Genomic DNA, 9,231 nt, shown 5'->3' on the forward strand with positions numbered 1-9,231 from the left:
TAACGTTAAGACTTCCCTGCGTCTTACGAAAAGGCTTGATTTGCGAGAAGGGAAGGATCTTGGACGTCGTACGCCAGGCAGGTGAAGACGACGCAGAACGTCCTCGAGGCTCCGCCCACCTTTCTTACCCCAAGAATGTACCGCCGCACCTGAGCAGGTGATGGGGGGTTGGGGGTGAGGAGGGGTATCTCTTGGGATGAGGTGTTGGAGGAGGGGAAGGAGGTGTTGGAGGCGGGGGAGGAGGTGTTGGACAAAGGGTAGGAGGAGGAGGAGGAGGGTCTGGAAGACGCAGCCAAACCCACTCCTCCTTCCTCGGACCTTTTACACGTCAGAAGCGAACCAGCAAGCAGCGTTGGCAACGCGTCATAGTATACGGTAATCGCTGTAATCTCTCCGCCGATGCTGCTCGGAGATTACCGACGGGCGCAGAGACCATTTTCTCACTCCTAAATCTCCCTCGTAATCCCTTTTAACTGAAATAACCCTCCCGCGGGCGGGGGGTGATTGAATTAGTGGATTTAACAGACCGAGAGAGTCGCTCCTCCGGAGTTACAGAAAGTGGCCGCCAAACGTATACGATGAATTCCCGCCAGCTTTAATCTCTAATTACCTTCTCTTATCTCTCCCAAACCTCCATTTCCTTTTCAATACATAAAAATAATTCCCAAACTTTATTTTGATATAATTCTATCATATAGATAATCACACTTAACTGTCAAAAAACCATCTGATTTAACATCGGTCTAAGGTTAGCCCGTTGGCAACGCTGGCTTTAAGATATGTCAGTGACCGTAAGAGGGATTATGGGGGGGGTGATAAGGGGGGAGTAGGGGGTGGCTAGGAATGGGGGGGGATGTACCACCTTGTGGAATTCCATCTCATTCCCATCTCTCTCTCTCTCTCTCTCTCTCTCTCTCTCTCAAATCTTACGTAAAATGCGTAATATTGGTATTCATTAGAAGCCTTAAATACGCCCGAGAGGAGCGAGAGAGAGAGAGAGAGAGAGAGGGAGAGATAGAGAGGGAGAGAGAGAGAGAGAGAGAGAGAGAGAGGTTAGTTACATGTGGTTGGTCGCAGCCCTGGATAAGAGGTGGGAGATTATAAATTATTATTATTATTATTATTATTATTATTATTAAGAACATAAAAAATAATCATAATTATTTCAAACTACTCGATGACGTCATCGATGACGTCATGGCTCCCTCGGGACGGAGGTGCATTCAGAGAAATGTTTCAGTGACGTCACCCAGACCTGTTTCGTTCCTGTCTGAAATTACCGATATATTATATTTCCAATTTAATTTAATTTTTAAAATATAAAATTTAAAATGGTTCTCTTTATATTGACGAGAGAGAGAGAGAGAGAGAGAGAGAGAGAGAGAGAGAGAGAGAGAGAGAGAGAGTAATGAATCACAGACATGTCCGTTCCGGGATAGTCAGCATTAAATGTCCGGTCTGTAGCGACGCCATCTTGTTTTTTTTATTTTTATTTCAGAAAAAAAAACTTTCACTCCCTCGTCTCCTTCCAAGATGGCTGCCTGGAACCACAACAAATAGGTCTTTTATTGTATATATAAAATACTAAATAAAAAAAAGTAAATAAATACACAACACAAAGGGAGCCGTAGGGAGCCATAGAGAGAGAGAGAGAGAGAGAGAGAGAGAGAGAGAGAGAGAGAGAGAGAGAGAAATTTGAATCCTAAATTATGGTTAATATTTATAACGTGTAAATGATTGAATATTTAAAAAAGACATGAACGAGTGCAAAACATGAGTGAAAACCATAAAGTGAAAAACATGAGCGAAAAACATGAGTGAAAAACATGAGCAAGTGAAAAACATGAGCGAAAAACACGAACGAGTGAAAAACATGAGTGAAAAACATGAGCGAAAAAACACGAACGAGTGAAAAACATGAGTGAAAAACATGAATGAATGAAAAACATGAACGAGTAAAAACATGAGTGAAAAACATGAGTGAAGAACATGAACGAATGAAAAACATGAGAGAAAAACCATAAGCGAGTGAATAACATGAGTGAAAAAACATGAGTGAAAAACATGAACGAATGAAAAACATGAGTGAAAAACATGAACGAATGAAAAACATGAGTGAAAAACATGAACAAATGAAAAACATGAGTGAAAAACATGAACGAATGAAAAACATGAGTGAAAAACTATGAACAAATGAAAAACATGAGGTCAAAAACAAATGAAAAACAAAGGAAAAAATGAGTGAAAAACATGAACAAATGAAAAACATGAGTGAAAAACATGAACAAATGAAAAACATGAGTGAAAAACATGAGTGAAGAACATGAACAAATGAAAAACATGAGTGAAAAACCATAAGCGAGTGAATAACATGAGTGAAAAAACATGAGTGAAAAACATGAACGAATGAAAAACATGAGTGAAAAACATGAACAAATGAAAACATGAAGTGAAGAACAGGACGAAGTAAAAAAAACATGAGTGAAAAACATGAAAAAAAGTGAAAACATGAACAAATGACAAACATGAGGAAAACAGAAAAAAATGAAGAAAAACATTGAGTGAGAAAAACCATGAACGAATGTTGAAAAAAATGAAAGTGAAAAACATGAGTGAAAAACATGAACAAATGAAAAACATGAGTGAAAAACATGAGTGAAAAACATGAACAAATGAAAAACATGAAGTGAAACAAATGAACGAATTGAAAAACATGAGCCGAAAAACATGAGTGAAGAACAAGGAACGAATGAAAAAACATGAGGAAAAAAACATGAAGGAAGAAAAACATGAACGAATTGAAAAACATGAGTGAAAAACAGAGGGAAAAAACCATGAACAAATGAAAAACATGAGAGAAAAACCATAAGCGAGTGAATAACATGAGTGAAAAAAACATGAGTGAAAAAACATTGAACGAATGAAAAACATGAGTGAAAAACATAAGCGAAAACCATAAACGAGTGAAAAACATGAAAGAATGAAAAACATGAGAGGAAAACCACAAGCGAGTGAATAAATTGAGTGAAAAACATAAATAAATAAATAAATAAATAAATAAATAAATAAATAAAAAATAAATATATAAAATAAAAATTAATAATAAAATAAAAGTAAAAACAAGTAAAAAATAAATAAATAAATAAAAATAATAAAATAAAAATAAGTAAAAAATAAATAAATAAATAAAAAAATAAAAATAATAAAATAAAAATAAGTAAAAATAAATAAATAAATAAATAATAAAAACAAAAAAATAAATAAATACAAATAAAAATGAATAAAAAACAAGTAATCATAAAGAATAAATAAATAGATATAAATAAAATATATAAATAAAAAGAAATAAAAATAAAAAACCAAAAATAAAAATAAATAAAAAATACAAATAAAAATAAATAAAAAATACAAATAAAAATAAATAAAAGTTAAATAATAGAAATTTAAAACAAATAAAATCAAACAAATGAAAATAGAAACAAATAAAAATAGATACAAAAATTGTTTTTAAACTGCAATGATAAACAAATAGTATTTATTATTATAATTATAATATTCATTATGATTATTATTATTTATTATTATATTATTATTATTATTATTATATTATTGGAGTAAATTAGGTGACCTCACACCGCCCTAAGGTTTCCGGGCAGTAGTTACTCCATTACGAGGCGGACAAATCCTGGAACTGGAATTGGAATTCAGCCTGGAACGGAAAACGGAGACCAAAGGCCAAGCGCCGGGACCTGTGGGGTCATCCAGCACTGAAACACTGAAACGATAACAGAGTTATGGCACAGTAACATACTTAATTGACGTAAAATACGTCGACGCCAAAAAGTGTTTTTTAAATATTCGTGGAAAAATAGTTATGGGCCTAGTTTGCAAAAAATTTTAAATCACACGCCTTGAAGGATGCTGGGAGTTCACGGATCACGCTGTTGTTTTGTTTACAAGCGTTACCCAGGCGCACATGCGCTAATTGCTTTCTTCACACACTAGAAAGCATCAGCGACACATCTCAGAAATTCTTTCGTCACTTTGTCGTAATTTTTGCAACATTTTATATTAGCCGTTACATAGTTTTATATATGAAAATGTGCGCAATTTCATATAGAATACAACAAAAAACAACCCATGGTTATAGCTTTTATCAGTTTTGAAATATTTTCATGTAAATCACAATAAATAGAAAAAATTCGACCTTCGGTCAATTTTAACTCGACCGAAATGGTCGAAAACCGCAATTGTAAGCTACAACACTTACAGTCTAGTAATATTCAATCAATTACCTTCATTTTGCAACAAATGGGAAGTCTCCAGCACAACATTTCGATTTATGGTAAAATTCTTGAAAACAACTTATTTTGACGACCGCTCGTTACTAATTCATGCATCATATTGTGATAATATTTTCTGTGTTGCTTTGATCGTTTTACAATTTGTTATATACCAAAAGCATCACAATTTAGTGTACAATACAACGAAAAAAAATCAACTCATTAGCTTTAACCGTTTTGCTCACAGCGTGATTTGTATACAACTATATATGAAATTTTTTTTGCGCTGTAATATATTCCAATATTTATATATTATGATGATATTTTTTTTCATTTCTGATGGTTGCATACCAAACTTCAGGCAATGACAAAAAAAGGAGCCAAAAATGAACTCTTAATCTTGAAAACTAAGCATGTTGTGATTTTTTGAAAAAAAAAAAAACTTTTTTTCAGCTTCGGCACTCACTCCCCAACACTGCCGGCGTACAACAGACAGGTAAATAGAGGCTCGGCGTTTAAGGGTTAACCAGATATCTGCGCCATTAACTGGACATCGGCACCATTAAACGGTTATCGGCACCATTAACTGGATATCGGTACCATTAACCCTCTAACGCCGATTGGACGTATTAAACATCGATAAAAAAGTTTTTTTTAAATTCGCGGAAAAATACTTTTAGGCCTACCAGCCTAAAACTCATGAATCACGCTCCTTGGGGGATGCTGGGAGCTCACGGATCAAGGCGTAGTTTTGTATACAATCGTTACGCAGGCGCGCAGGCGCGAATTTCTTTCTTCTCGCACTAAAAATTTTCAGTGACACATCTCGGAAATTATTTCGTCACTTTGACATAATTTTTGCACCATTTTAAATTAGCCGTTACATGGAGTATTATATATGAAAATGTGCGCAATTTCATGTAGAATACAACAATAAAATACTCATGATTGTATCTTTTATCAGTTTTGAAATATTTTCATATAAATAACGATGTGCCAAAATTTCAACCTTCAGTCAAATTTGACTTACCGAAATGATAGAAAAACGCAATTGTAAGCTAAAACTCTTATATTCTAGTAATATTCAATCATTTACCTTCATTTTGCAACAAATTGAACGTCTCTAGCACAATATTTTGATTTATGGTGAATTTATGAAAAAAAAAAAATTCCTTGCGTCCACGCGGTAACTCTTCCGAAAAAATCAGAAATTTTTTCGTGTGATTGTCATAATGTTTGCACCATTTTAAATTAACCGTTACATAAAGTTTTATATATGAAAATGTGAGCAATTTCATGTAGAATACAACAATAATAAATTGAAGGTTGTAGCTTTTCTCATTTTCGTAATATTTGCATATAAATCACGATCACGATAAATAGAAAAAACCACGCTCGGTCAATTTTGTCTCTACTGAAATAGTCGAAAAACGCAATTGTAAGGTAAAACTCTTACAGTCTAGTAATATTCAGTCATTTATCTTCATTTTGAAACAAATTCTAAGTCTCTCGCACAATATTTAGATTTATGGTGAATTCAAAAAAAACTTTCCTTCCCTCCGCGAGCGGATTCTCCGCCGCAAATCTCCGGAATGCGTACGTCGCATTCTCGTAATATTTGCTCCATTTCATATTAGGTGTTTCATAGAGTTTTATATATGAAAATGTGCACAATTTTATGTAGAATACAACGAAAAATGATTGAAGGTTGTAGCTTTTCTCATTTTTGAAATATTTGCATATAAAAAAAATATATAAAAAAATTCGACATTCGGTCAACTTTCACTCGTCCGAAATGGTCGAAAACTGCAATTGTAAGCTAAAACTCTTACAGTATAGTAATATTCAATCATTTATCTTAATTTTGAAACAAATTGGAAGTCTCTAGAACAATATGTAGATTTATGGTGAATTTTTGAAAAAAACGTTTTTTTACATCCACGTGTTACGAATTCATGCATCATTTTGTGATAATATTTTCTCTGTGTTGCTTTGATCGTTTTACAATGTGTTATATACCAAAATGATCGTAATTTACTGTACAATACAACGAAAATAAAATTAACTCGTTAGCTTTAACTGTTTTGCTCACAGCGCAATTTGAATACAATTATATATGAAATTTTGTTTTCGCACTATCATATATCGCTCTATTTATATATGATAATGATATTTTTTTTTCATTTCTGATGGTTGCATACTAAACTTCAGGCAATGACAAAAAGGGAGCCAAAAACGAACTCTTAATCTTGAAAACTAAGCACGCTGTGATTTTTTGAAAAAAATATTTTTTCCGCTTCGGCGCTCACTCCGAGACCCCCTCGGCATACGGGAGACGATTTTTACTATACCCCTTCGGCGTAAGAGGGTTTTAACCTGATATCGGTGCCATTAACCAGATATCGGCATCATTAACCAGTTAACCGAATATTGGTGACACAAGCGCCATAAATTGATAACGGATCCACACCCCATCCCAGCCCCACATAACCGGGGCCTGCCTGTATAGTAGTACAGGCAGTCCCCAGGTTACAACGGGAGTTCCGTTCTTGAGATGCGTCGTAAGCCGAAAATCGTCATAAGCCGGAACATCGTAAAAAATCCTAAGAAAACCTTACTTTTAATGCTTTGGGTGCATTCAAAACTATGTAAACTGCATTCTTATTGCATTTTTCATCCAAAAAACCTTCAAATACTGATTATTTTGCATTTTTGGTGTCGTATTTCTTCTGCCAGATGAGCGCTGTAGGCGTCGTAACCCTGGAAATAATTTCTGATGAATATAATTGAAAAGCGCCTTAACCTCGGAACGTCGTAAGCCGAAGCCGTCGTAACCCGGAGACTGCCTATAATGTAGTTGCCGCAAGAAGAACAGTACTACTGTATTTGTCCAGCTGTAGCCAAAGGATACGAAAATTCAAAAACAACTTCTACAAAGAGTACCTCTGTGAAATGGACAAACTCATACGCCCTCCGCAACAAATTCTACCCGAAAACGGCACGCAGTTTGACAACTTGTATGCGCAATTCACGGCCGATTTGGTTGAAATGAGGTACTACAGTGGACCCACCCACTGTTTGCCACCACCCACCCGTTTGCAGATTTCTCTATGGACCATATCTACCCATTAAGGCAATTTGGTCGAAATGAGGTACTGCGTACATTGGACAAACCCCGTTCGCAAATTTCTCCATGGACCATAGCTACCCATTATTCGCAGGGGAATCGCAGTGTTTTTCCGTCGGAAATATTGACAAATTACTATTTATAAATCGATTTCAAAATTTAATGCACTTTTCGTGATAAAATATATAAAAAAACAGGTAGAAGGATTTTTAGTAAAAAAAAAAATTCTAAGGTTTTTTATAGGGGTTCTAAGTATTCACGAAATCTTGCTATTTCTGGGGCGAGGGGTTTTGGTACACATTACCTTTCCAGATTCTCCTTCTAGTCAGAAATATCACCTAGTGTTCTCCAACAGAGAACCTGCCTATGTATTTTGTTAGTTAAAACTCAGGAAAACACCACTAAAAATGTTTATACCTGGTTTTTTAAATAGTTTGTCAGCAGCCATGTCAGGTTACTCACTAACTTTCTTCGAAGTCCGCTAAACTATGGCTGAGAAAAATGTTAGACTCCTAAGGAGACAGGATGCAACCCAGAACCCCTCACTATGAAAACCACTCAGTTGAATTGGATGATTGTGATAGACCAAAATAAAATAAATAAATAAATTAATTAATAATAATCTAGATGATTACTGTATTTAGAAAAGGCTAAATATACAATGAATCTTCACACTTACACAATAGCATAGCCCCTCTATTTGTTTCAGTAGTTCAAGTACGTATTCCAAAACAAGATCACAATCACAATACCTACGGCAAAATTTGCTCACTGGCAAGGTTCCTCAAAGGACTACAATTTAAAAAGTACTTTCTCTGCTACTATAACGTCAAGTTGACCCTTAAACGCCGACTGGACGTATTTTTTGTCTCTCGGGTGCCGACTGGATGTATTTTACGTCGACATACAAGTTTTTTTTTAAATTCGCGGAAAAATACTTTTAGGCCTACCAGCCGAAAACTCTTGAATCACGCGCCTTGGGGGATGCTGGGAGTTCACGGATCAAGGTGTTGTTTTGTTTACAATTGTTACGCAGGCGCGCTTTTCTTTCTTGCCGCACTAAAAAGTATCTGTGACACATCTCGGAAATTATTTCGTCACTTTGACATAATTTTTGTACCATTTTAAATTAGCCATTACATGGAGTATTATATATGAAAATGTGCGCATTTTTATGTAGAATACAACAAAAAATACTCATGATTGTAGCTTTTATCAGTTTTGAGATATTTTCATATAATAACGATAAGTGCCAAAATTTCAACCTTCGGTCAACTTTGACTCTACCGAAATGGTCGAAAAACGCAATTGTAAGCTAAAACGCTTATATTTTAGTAATATTCAGTCATTTACCTTCATTTTGCAACAAATTAGAAGTCTCTAGCACAATATTTCGATTTATGGTGAATTTATGGAAAAAATAAAATTTTCTTTACGTCCGCGCGGTAACTCTTCCGAAAAAATCATACGTGCGATTGTGGTAATGTTTGCACCATTTTAAATTAGCCGTTACATAAAGTTTTACATATGAAAATGTGCGCAATTTCATGTAGAATACAACAAAAAATAATTGAAGGTTGTAGCTTTTCTCATTTTTGAAATATTTGCATATAAATCACGATAAATAGAAAAAAAAAACCACGTTCGGTCAACTTTGACTCTACCGAAATGGTCGAAAAACGCAATTGTAAGCTAAAACTCTTACAGTCTAGTAATATTCAGTCATTTATCTTCATCTTGAAACAAATTCGAAGTCTCTAGCAAAATATTTAGATTTATGGTGAATTCAAAAAAAACTTTCCTTCCCTCCGCGCGCGGATT

Source organism: Macrobrachium nipponense, chromosome 47 (genome assembly GCF_015104395.2).
Source record: "Macrobrachium nipponense isolate FS-2020 chromosome 47, ASM1510439v2, whole genome shotgun sequence".
NCBI classification, from domain to species: Eukaryota; Metazoa; Arthropoda; class Malacostraca; order Decapoda; family Palaemonidae; genus Macrobrachium; species Macrobrachium nipponense.